The sequence below is a fragment of the Pyrgilauda ruficollis genome, unplaced genomic scaffold (genome assembly GCF_017590135.1).
Source record: "Pyrgilauda ruficollis isolate IOZ18807 unplaced genomic scaffold, ASM1759013v1 scaffold67, whole genome shotgun sequence".
Lineage (NCBI taxonomy): Eukaryota > Metazoa > Chordata > Aves > Passeriformes > Passeridae > Pyrgilauda > Pyrgilauda ruficollis.
The window spans coordinates 335,119-346,975 of record NW_024528488.1 but is presented as its reverse complement, the minus strand read 5'-3'; positions in this window follow the sequence as shown (position 1 = coordinate 346,975).

The following is an 11,857-nucleotide window of genomic DNA, read 5'->3' as shown; positions in this document are numbered from 1 at the left end:
CTGGGCTGTGGCAGTGCCTCAGCTCACAGGGACCCGGCCATGGGGCTGTAGGTACCTCACCCAGCCTCTGCACTCCCCAGGGAGGTGAACGACTGGGGCGAGTTGGGGGTGGTTCGCAGAAATTCCAAAAAGAAAATACTTTCTGCCGCTTCCCCAAGCCCCAGCTGAGCCCAGCACACGGTGTCAGGCAGGGGGGCAGCGGTCCCTACACAAACAGCCCCACTGTGAGTCATGGTGCTGCGATCCGACAGCGTGGCCATTGTTCTCTCGCTGCCCTGGGGAGCCCCGCCGGGTGCCCATCACTCCGAGCCACTTGTCACCTTGTGCGGGGCAGCCCCAGGCCCCGCATCCTTCTCGAGCCCCGTGGGCACACATGGCTGCCTTTGCTGTCCTGGCCACACGGCGCCTGGGAGCCCAGACAGATGCGGGGGGCTCATCCAGGACACCGGGCTCACCGTGCCGGGGCCCAGGGCAGGAGGGTGCCGGTGTCTGAGCGGGGAGGTGCCGGTGCCACGGCTCAGTCCGGCCCGGCGCGGGAGCGGCTCCGCTCTGCCTTCCCGGAGCAGACCCTCTCCTGGCAGAGAGCGCAGCTATGAAGAAGCCATAAACATTTGCTAAGTGGCCGAGCTGGTTATTTTCGGGCCAAGAGGCCATATTAAAGCTCACAATCAGCGAGGCAGATGAGCTCATTGGAGAAGAACGGCTTGGGGCCGGGCCAGAGCCGAGGAGCGGGGCCAGGGCTCCCGGCCCCGCATCGGCACCGTGGCGAGTCACTCCCAGGGCTGTACTGGACCCTGAGAGGTGCCACGTCCCAGCAGAGCCACCGGCAGGGTCCCCGCCAAGCTGGAGGGCAGAGCTGGGACACCGAGCCCCACAACACCTTATGTTGCTGAAGGTGACCCCCAAGCTGCCCCTCGAGGCCTGGCAGGGGATCTCCGTGCTAGGCTGGAGCTGCCATGACACCTTCGTGCCACCTCGAGTCCCCTCCAGGCTCTGCATTCCTGGGATTCCTTCAGTGCACCAAACATATTTCGTTGTTCTGTGTGCTGGTAACTGCACTGGGGGCCTGACCGTCCTGCCCAGGACTGGCACTGTCAGGGCTGCCCTCCCTGCTCCCGCTGTGCCAGGGCAGCAGGATGCAGTCACCTGGCTCTGCTACACCCTGGGCAGTGTGAGAGCTCGGCATGGAGCGGTGTGTGGGGTCAGGCAGAGTGGACAGGGGTGCCCCAGCCCCCATCACCCCACAACCTGCGCCCACACCCCCAGAGCTTCCTGTGAATGCCCCCCAAAACAGCTGTGCCAGAGAGCAGCGTGGAGCCAGGCTGCCACCACGTGCCATGGCACCATCACTAGTACCTGTAATTTATGAGCCTCTTACAGCAGACGTGGGGTGCGAGGGGTGCCATTGGCACCTCCCCCGCACTGCCACTGCATCCCCCAGCCCCTCTGCAGGGGCACGCCGTGCACCTTCCTCCTGGTGGGGTCTCTGGGGAGGCTTCCTGTCCCAGCCCGAGTGGGTGAGGAGGAAGAGGAGGGACACATCCAGTCCTTGGGCTGGGCACGGGCACTGCCAGGGAGCAGAGGGCACCGCGTCCTCCCGGGGCTCTGCCCACTGCCACCATTGATTTCTCCTGCCTGCGAGCCCTCCCGTAATGAGCACTGGGTGCCCAGCTGGCCCCATCCCACCATCCCCATCCCTTGGTGCAGACGGGCAGGAGTGAGGAGCAGGCGGCTGTGCCAGCCCTGGGGCTGCTGCTACCTGCACCCACCTGCAGTGACAGCCACCATGTCGCGCACTCACGACTCCCTGCCCTTGTCCTCCGGCGCTGCTAGGCCCTCCCGGGGCAGGGCAGGGAGTCCCACAGGCAGGAAAGGACAAAACTCTTACTTACCCAACTCTGCCTCTTCCTCTCCTCACCGGGCCCCAGGGCAGGGGTACGGCAGCAGCCCCACACCTCAGGGGATGCCCCGAGCCCCCATGGCCGGGATGGACTGGCGGCTGCCCTGGACGGGAGCGGGAGATGGCCACAGCGCCAGCTCTGGCAGTCGCTTGCTCGCACTAAATCGAACCAGGTTTCTGGAGAAAGGCTGGATGGAAACGCTTCTCCCACCCCAGCCCAGGCCCTTCTTAAAGACATAGCTACACAACCCTGCTGCGGGTGCTGGAGCCGTGGAGATTGAGCGGGGATGGAGCATCCTGCCAGCCGGCGTCTTTCCGGTGGGTCTGAGAACCACAGCAAGGGATGAGATTGGTGGGGAGGAGATGGCATCCACCACCTCTGCTGTCAGCTGTGCCAGCCTGCGTGGGTGCTGTGGGCAGTGGCAGCTGACCCTCCTCTAATTAGCAGGGGTCAGGCAGCCAGGTGAAGGTTTCCTGCAGCTGGCAGCACCCTGTGGCTGTCAGGGAGGTGGCTGTCCATTCCCCCCTGCCCTTGGCTGGGGTTCCAGTGCAACAGGAAGGGAGCTGGTCCCACACAGGCAGTGCCTTGCAGGTGGCCTCAGCAGCCCACGCTCTGCCTGACAGCCAGGACCACCCGGGAGGCTGCTGCCTGCAGCTGTGGGGAGGGGAACACCCAGGGGATGGTCCCCCCGTGCTGGGTATGCAGTGGGGGGATCTGCTCTCCCTGCTCACAGGACACAGCTACGGGAGAGGCCCTCGGGACGGCTATGACTGGATGGTGATGGACCTCTCTCTGTCCAGTGGAGAGGTGTGGGCATTAGGCAGCCATGACCACAGCAGCCAGCTGGGAGGGAAGGGAAAGCACTGGAACAAAATCCTGACACAGGGGGAGGTGATCTCAGGGCTGACCCCAGAGTCCTGCCATTTCCACAGAGCACAGACCAAGCACGAGACAACTTGGGAGTGTCCTTCCAGAAGCACTGACAGCACAGATCCTGGCACCGTCAGCATGCCAGGAGCCCCCATCTCTGCAACAGACACACGTGTGCACACGCAGACATGTATAGAATCACAGACACACATGTGCACACTCAGACATGTACAGAATCACAGACACACGTGTGCACACGCAGACATGTACAGACTCACAGACACATGTGTGCACACTCAGACATGTACAGAATCACACACGTGTGCACACGCAGACATGTACAGAATCACACACGTGTGCACATGCAGACATGTACAGAATCACAGACACACGTGTGCACATGCAGACATGTACAGAATCACAGACACACGTGTGCACACGCAGACATGTACAGAATCACACACGTGTGCACACTCGGACATGTACAGAACCACAGACACACGTGTGCACATGCAGACATGTACAGAATCACAGAAACATGTGCACACTCAGACATGTACAGAATCACACACGTGTGCACACTCAGACATGTACAGAATCACAGACACACGTGTGCACACGCAGACATGTACAGAATCACAGACACACGTGTGCACACGCAGACATGTACAGAATCACAGACACACGTGTGCACACTCAGACATGTACAGAATCACAGACACATGCATGCCAGGGGGGTTTGCTTTGCACTGAGGATGTGCAGTGCCCTGCTGTCCCCTTCCTCCTGCCGGGCTATGGGCTCTGAGTCAGGATCCAAGCTCACAATGGGGCCATGCTGCTCCATATGGATGCAGCCGGCCATTCAGGGTGCCAGGAAGGGAGGAAATGGCCTCTCACAGCCACTTTCTGGGTAACAAGTGGAATTACCTTTTTCCCTGTCTGCTTTTATCTGCTGCCATTAATTAACTCAAGGAGTAATGATCCTCCTCTGATCCCTGCACTGCCCACCATGCCCAGTTTCCCCATGCCACGCAGCTCCCTGTTGGCTCCTGGAGCTGTCCCCAGCTGCCAGACACTGTGCTGTGCCAGGCTGGCACTGTGCTGTGCAAGGTCAGGCTCCAGTGGACACACAGGGGACGGTCATCCCCCATGTGGATGGGTACTACTGCAGAGCCACACGCCTGCTGCTGCCCAAGGTGCCAGCCTGATTCCCTGCCAGGCATCCCGGTGCCAAGGTGAGCAGCCAGCAGGAGAGCAGAAGGAGGATGGCAGAGTCTGCTGGCACAGCTGAGGAGAGGATTCTCTTTGCCAGCATCCTTGGTCTGTTTGGCACTGTGCCAGCTCCTGCTCAATCCAGACTTTGTGCTGGCAGCCAGTGGCTCCCGGGCACGCGCAGGGACTGGAGTATGGCCAGCCCTGTGCCAGCACCTGCAGGGCAAGAGGCAAGGCCAGCGGGTATGGCGCTGGGCACTTGGGGAGTGCAGCCCAGGCTGGGAGCTGGAAACCCATCCCCAAGGGACTGCTGGGCTCCTAAGCAGCCAGGAGGGTCCCTGGTGGGTCCCTGTGTCCCTCCTCAAGGGTCATCTGCTCTCCAAAGCACAGCCCTGCAGCCACTGGTGCCTCGCTGCCTGGATAACTTGCACAGGTGCCATGGGGAGCCATCCTGCACTCCCACCTCTGCCTCCCTGAGCACCACAGAGCTCCCTACAGCTGGAGAGCCTGCTGCCAAGGCACGCTCCAGCGCTTGCTTCCACACGGAGGTGAACGCATCCCACATGCTGGCTTAGGATGACGCAAATTCCAAGGAGACACATAGCTGAAGCCAATCCATGTTCCTGGTCCATAAGTGCTGCCATATTCCCAGCCAACGTGAGGCTGTAAGTGCTTCCTAAGAAGAACCAGGAGCACCGGTGCTCGTGGAGTTCCTTCTAAGCTTGCTCTGCAGAGGCGGGCCCAGGCAGGAGGAACCAGAAACACCAGGGGTGTCTGAGGCTGCGAGGGAGCAGCAGTGGCTGTACTCCCTCGTGCTTTCATGCAGTTCTTACTGGCTGATGGGGGTCCCTCACCAGAGGACCTGCTCTCCCCAGGGGACCTACTGCCCCTGAGGGCCACAGCCCAGCTCCTGAGCAAGGGCCACCAGCTCAGCTCTCACATGAATCCTTCCAAAACACCACCCAAGGGTGAAAACACTTACTTTGGAATGAGTGTTTAGATCCATCCAAGCAGGAGTCTCAGCCCTGAAGAAAACCCAGGAGGGTGGAAGAGAGCTTGCAGCAATGAGCTGGAGATGCTGTCCTCAACATCAGCTCTAAGGATGTCCCCCGTGTCCCCCCCAGCATGGTCAGGCTCTGCCGGAACCCCACACCCATGGGCAGGGGAGCCAGGGGAAACTGTGGAGGTTGGAAAAGCCCAGACAGGGCTGCCCTTTCCTCACAGGAACATCAGCAGGGTATCCCGCCCCTCACACTGCCTGCAGCACACATTTTTGGGAGTGGCCACCAGCCCACTGCCCAAGACTGCTTTCATCCAGAGCAGGGCTGATGGGGCCGTGTGTTATCCATCCAAGCAGCTCTTGCTGAGCCGTCAGACGGTTCCTGTTAAGAGGAGGGTGTGGCTCCTCTCCCCCTCCTCTGGCAGCCAAGCCAGCTATCCAGCCTTGGTCTGCATCCCACTTCCCACCCATACCAGCAGCCTGGGGAGATGTGCTCGCCCCTCTGACACTGCAATCACCACTAGCTTGGGGAAATGCAGGCAGAGAAAATGTCTTGGAGGTCTGGAAGGGTTTTTGGAGCTGCTCTTCCCTGCAGAGGAGGCTGCAGTGGGTTGTGGCTGGGATGAGCAGTGCTGGGCTCCTGAGGGGGAGGCCTCCACAAGCCTCTTCAGCACTACTGTGTAAGGCTTTGGCACTTCTGTGGGGTGAGCAGCCCTCACCCCACACTGGCCACAGCCTGTCCTGGTGGTTAAGAAGGCTCCAAGAGCCATTTCACAGTGGTGGTTGTGGCCATGGCAGGCCAGGGCTGCTTGGGAAGAGAGCATCAGGGTGAACTGAGGCCATGTCTCACTCTAAAGTGACACCTCTTGTCTGAATTTGGGACATCTCCTTCCCATGGTCCTGCAGTGAGAGCTCTGCACCATTCCTGGCACTTTGTTCTAACTTGAAGGGCACTAACCCCATGGACAGGTGCTGACAAGGGCAGCTGTGTGGTCAAAAGAGTGGAGCTCAGGTCGGTTCACGTGGGTGAGCCTTGGGACTGCAGTTACAGCTTCAGCCCCTGTCCCAGGGACTGAAGGACAGACAGCCACTTCAGTCTGGCAGGAAACTCCAGCATGTCAGAAGGGTTTTTTTCTTTCTTTCATTCCTTTTTAAAAAATCCAGTCTCAGAATATGGGGAAAAACATCTGTGCTAGCTCAGGCAGGGAAGAGTTGAGCAGAGGGTGTGGGGGGCAGTGGCTCTGGCTGGCCGACAGCTCTGTCTCGATGGCTGGTTTCAGAGGAGGCTGGGAGGTCAGAGGATGGGAATGCTGCACATTTCAGCAGGAGCAGTAAACAGCTGCTCCTGCCAGCACAGCCTGGGGTTCCTTCCAGAGAAGTGTCCTGCAGCTCTTCAGGGACTGCACCTTGAACAGCTCTTGGCGCTGGCCTCATCCTCTGCTTTGCTGAGATTTAGTTCTGGAGCTGCAGGGTCCTGAAGAGGAGGTTGAGTGATACTGGCATTGTCACCCTCCAGGACGTGGCTGTGTCAGTGGCAGTGTGTCAGGGACAGGGGGCCTGGTCCATGCTCTGCTCTGGCCACAGTGGGACCTTGCACCCAGCCGTGGCATCCTTGGCTAGCTGCACCGAGGGATGAGGAATGCTCCCAGCTCCTGGTGACAGGCGTGAGCCCTCCCTGCTCCCCCCACAGCCAGTGGATAAGAGCAGAGGAATCCAACAGCCCTTGGCTGCCGTCTCCTGCTGGAAACAGCCACACTGCCTCGTCGGACAAGTGTTTCCCCAGCCCTTTGCTGTGTGATTTCTTCATCTGGAAGCAATGCTGCTCCACTAGCATCTCCCCTTCCTCAGGAGGATAAGACAGCTTCCTCAGCTCACAGCTTCTGGAAGCACCAATGGACATGTCCTTCTGCACGGTGGTGACCTGAACTCCGGAGCCATAGGGTGAGGAGGCCCATGGCTTTTGAATCTTTCTAACCTGTCTGGTAGGAATCAAAACCAGGCAAAGCCTTGTGACCCAGCTGAGGAGGCCCAAATCTGGAAGCTGGCCCAAGGACCATGCTTGGGCAGGGGAAACCAGCACAGGCCCATGGGAGCTGGAGTCAGGTGATCTGCGAGGGCTGGACAGCCACCCCCATGTCCTGCCTGCACTGCAGATGGGCTTTGGTCATGCCTGGAGCATTTCTACATCCTGAGAGCTGTCTGGTGCCCATCTTGTGTGCTAAAGGATGGAGCTACTCCAGCCCAGGCTGATGTTGGGTCTGCAGCAAGGACGTGCTGCGGCTGGTGCTGTCTGTCTCCAGCCCTGCCTGGGAGCCACCTGCTGGACCTCCAGCCTGATCTCTCCCTGTCCTTACAAGCTGGCCAGACAGGCTGTGACATGTCACCTGGACCCATACTGCCGAAGTAGAGGCTGCAGCAGGGCATGACTGGTCCTGGGTGATCTCCCCTGGAGCATCTTCCATGGGCTTCCATACAATTTTAAGAGGGGAATTGTGATTTTTGCCATTGGATCCTCTTCAAGAAACGAAAACGGAGGAGAAAATAAGCCCCAAACCCAGTGTGGGGCATTGTTAAATGTTTGCTCCTCACTCCTGGGTCCCTGCTGTCCTGCAGCTCAGTGGGAAGTGTCCTCTCAAGCCCTGGGCAGCCATCACTCTCCTGCAGTGCTGGTGCCTCACAAGGGGCTCCCTTCCCCCCAAGACATGATTTGATCCCCCACCATGGACTGATGCTGGAGCACTTAGCAAAGCAAACTGCCACTGAAGTACCAGTCAGAATTTTGTTCTTTACCCAAGTAAGTTCAGTCACACTGGAAGCTCTGGCATCCTGCTGGCTGATAGCGGATGGATGTGGAGCAGGTGAGGGGGTGAATGGGCTGTGTTCCCTCAGGATGCAGGGAGAAATGAACCTCCTAAGCCTCCTGAGCAGCAGGAGTACCACTGAGCAGCAACTGAAAGTGAACTTGGCTCTGTTCATACTGCCCCATCCCTTCCCACAAGATAAATCACAGCATTTTTATCATTACATGCCTCTGACCCCAGCTCTGAGCAAGCCCAGCACATCTACTCACATGCATATTCATGGCCCTGATGAGGAGTGGCAGCACAGGAGGACAATTTGCTGCTGCCTTACACACACACACCTGCAGCTACCGGTGGTGTTGCTCGCCAGGTGCTTGGAATTAACTGAATACACAAGGGGGACCTACACGCTCCACCTGCTCACAGCAGCACCGGCAGGCATCCCTGACAATCCCCCCAACAGCATCACTCTGCCGTCCCCTACACCACCTCCTCCATGGTGTCCTCCACTGTCCCCCCACACTAGTGCCTGCCACCACGGTGGCACACACACAGTACTCCTGTGGCCACCTGGAGCAGTCCTGGCCTGCTGGCCAGACACAGGCAGTGAGGGACCATCTGGCTTCGGGCACGATCAGCTCCTCCTCCAGCAGACCCCGGTCCAGCACGTACAGTGATGCTGCTGCCAGGTTTGACACATGCTGGTGCAGTGCACGGGTCAGCTGGGGTGACCGTGAAACCTCAGTGTCCCCTCATTCGTCCTGGGCAATGCACAGGACAGTGGGAGCCCCTTCCCAGTCTAATGATGGGTCCACAGCGCTGTCAGGAGCAGTGCAGCTCCCACACTGAGCCTGGGTGCTCTCCTCGCTCCCAGCATCCGGGACGCGAGCTGTGAGGATCTGGCAGTCATTTCCCATGGCTCCAGGCGGATGGAACACCAAGGGAGCTCTTGCGAGGGGACTTGCCAGCAGCAGAGGCACACGCTCTGCCAAGGGCCTGGGAAATGCGCGGTGCTTGAGGGGAACGTGCTGGAGAAGCACAGCCCTCCCTGCCCCGCAAAGCCTTTAAAATAAACTTCTATAAACAACTCCAAAATGAGCTTATTTTAAGATCCTCCGAAGCAGCGCTGCCTGTTCCTGACCCAGCACAGCAGCCTGTGCCAGACCAAAATGCTTGGAACGGGAAGTGGAAGCAGTCCGAGGCAACCCAAACCCTGTGCCTGTCAGGAGAGGGGATGAGCTGACACAATGCCTAGATGACAACCCAACATTTTCCCCAGATACACAACACCCCGAGTGAAAACTGCCCCACACTGGGCATGACAGCCCCCTTGGTCCCCTGCCCCAGGATGAGGTGAAGCACCTGAGGCAGGGACAGTGTGGGGGTGGCAAGGACCAGCCCTGACAGCCCAGTGTCCCCGTTTTCTCAAAACAGCTCCCAGTAATTGCTGACACAGCATGAGGTGTGCTTGGCTGGCAGCCTGGAAAATGCCCACTGTGAGCAGGGAAATAAAGTCCGGGCAGAGGGAAAGGCTGCAGGGTTGTCCTGGCCTCACCCCAGTGCCCTGGCCACCAGCATGCCAATGGCGCCTCACCCCAGTGCCACGGCTCCCTGGCTACCGGCACCATGGGCCTTGGCGAGGTATTGCCACCCCTACCCTGCTCCCCCAGCCCTCCCTTTTGTTGGAGCAGGGATGATGGACCCCAAAAGCAGGAGCTGGCATGGGTCACCCGCCCGGAGAGGAGACACGGGGTGACAACGTCGGAGGAGCAGCAACGTAGCCCTGCGGCACTGGGGCAGGGAGCGGAGCCCCTCGGAGCGAGAAGCGGCCCCAGCAGTGGAGATGGGGCCCGCAGGACGGTGTCCCACGGTCCGTGTCCCTTACCTGTGGCGGCGGAGCGGAGCGGGCGGCCCCGCAGCAGCGACTGCAGGCGGGAGGCGCGGCGGTGCAGGCGGGCGGCGCGACGGGCCAGCGCCCGCAGGTGGCCCTCGATGTCCCCCAGGAGAGCGACCGAGTGGCCGCAGAGCTCGGCCAGCTGCCGCAGCAGGGCGAGCGCCGCCAGGCTGCAGGTGTCCCGCAGATCGGTCAGCGGCCCCGCCGGCCGGACCCGCACTGCCACGCTCCGTCGGTAGAACGGCATGGGGCGGATTGGCTCGCGGCGGATCGGCTCTGTTTCCCCCGCTCCTGTTGTCCCCCGGCCCGGTTCGGTTCAGCCCAGGCAGGCACTGTTCCCCCCGTCGAGCCCCGCGGCTGCGAGGGCTGTGGTCCGGCCGCAGAGCCGGGGCTCGGAGCCGGTCTGTGGGAGGAGGAGGAGGAGGAGGAGGAAGGGGAGGGAGGGGCGGCCCCGCTTGGGGATGCTCGGGCCGGCGGCGGGGCACGGCGGCAGGAGCTGCGGGGACGCTGCGGGCTGGCTGCCGGCCGGAGCCCCGGAGCTGGCGCGGCTCGGGCCGGGGTACGGGCACCCGTGCCAGTGCCGGCCGCTCCCTCCCGGTGCCTTGCCCGGGGGCGCGGGCTCCCTTCGGTATCGGCAGTTCCCCGCTGCGGACTCCTCCAGCGCTGTCTCCAGCTGCAGCCGTCCCTCCTGTGCTGGGACCGAGGGCTTGCGGAGCCCCCCGAGTCCTGCCCCGGCCTCCTCGGGCTCCGCGGCTTCAGCGTCCCCCGAGGCGGGCGGCGCCCAGCAGGACACACCGTTAATCCCGCATTTCCCCCGAATTTCCCGTGGGTGCTCCTGCTCCAGCAGCTGCTCCCTCCCCGTCTCCCTGCTCCAGCTCCCGCTAAAGCCACTATTTGGGTAGTCCCGCGGTGGCACCAGGGTGCAGTGGAAACGTCCTGGCTGTCCAGTCCCGGGGAGATCCAGGCTGCATGGCTTCTGGCAGCAGTGAGGGCAGCAGCAAAAGCTGAGAGAAGAGTGGCTGTGGTGGATGTAACCTCCAATCCAGACTGCCCAGCACGCCATCCCCAGCAGCTCCAGTTGCCTGGGACAGAGCAGGACTAGAATTCCTACTGGGAATTTCCCGTGATACCGTTTCTCCATGCATGGTGAACCTTGCTGGATTCCTGAACTATTCTTGCTCTGCTTGGGTTTGTGTAAATGTTTGCGCATCCAAACCTAGCTCCATGGGGCTGCTACCACTGAGAACTATCCTTTCCCTTTCCCTTTCCCTTTCCCTTTCCCTTTCCCTTTCCCTTTCCCTTTCCCTTTCCCCTTTCAGCTTTGTGACATTCCCTGAGCTCCTCTCTGTGCAGAGAGCTGAACAATATCTCATGCAGGAGTCTTGGAGCTATCCCGTGTTGTCATTCCCTGCACCGATGGACCTGTAGTGGTTGCCACTGCCTGGATGGAATTTGAGGCAGAAGGAGCTGAGGAGTGCTGGTGCCTGGGCTCTGTTCCCAGCACAGACAGGGAAACTGAGGCACAGTGCCACACCCTGCTAGGATGTGGGGAGGGTGAAGTCAGCCCGATTCTCTTGGCTTGGGCAGCCTCAATCATGAATCATCATCCGGGTGAGGAGAGCATCTGGAGCCCATCAGGGCTCTGCTCTCTCCCCATTCCCAGCCCAGCCGCCCTTCCCAGCACTGACCTCTCCTCCTGCCAGCCGAGAAGGAACACATGGACAGTGTGGCTTTTACTGTGGTTTTTTTTTTCAACACAGATCTGTGTGTCTTGAAATTCAAGCACGAGGCCTAAACTGTCCTCCCCAGCAACCTCAACACCCACTTGGGCAATGTTGTGCTGGTCAGGGCAAGGGCAAGCAACCCTACTGAAATGGGAATTTATTGAATTTTTATCTGGTTTTCAGGCGGTTTTCCTCTTGTTCTGCCTCATGATGCAGGTTTGTTGTGGCAGCAGTGCCCAGGTCTCGAGGCTGGCTTAGCGAGGAGGATTTTAAGTCAGGTAAGTGCCAAGGGCTTTTCCTTTTGCTTTCTTTGTGCCTTTGCCTTATTTCCAAACCTTTTTCTGTAGCTGGAGAGGTGTGAACACCTTGCCATTGAGTGTGAGCTGAGATCCAGACTCCGGGAGCCAAGGGATTCATAAAACCATGGTGTAATGCAACAACCTCAATAAATGACA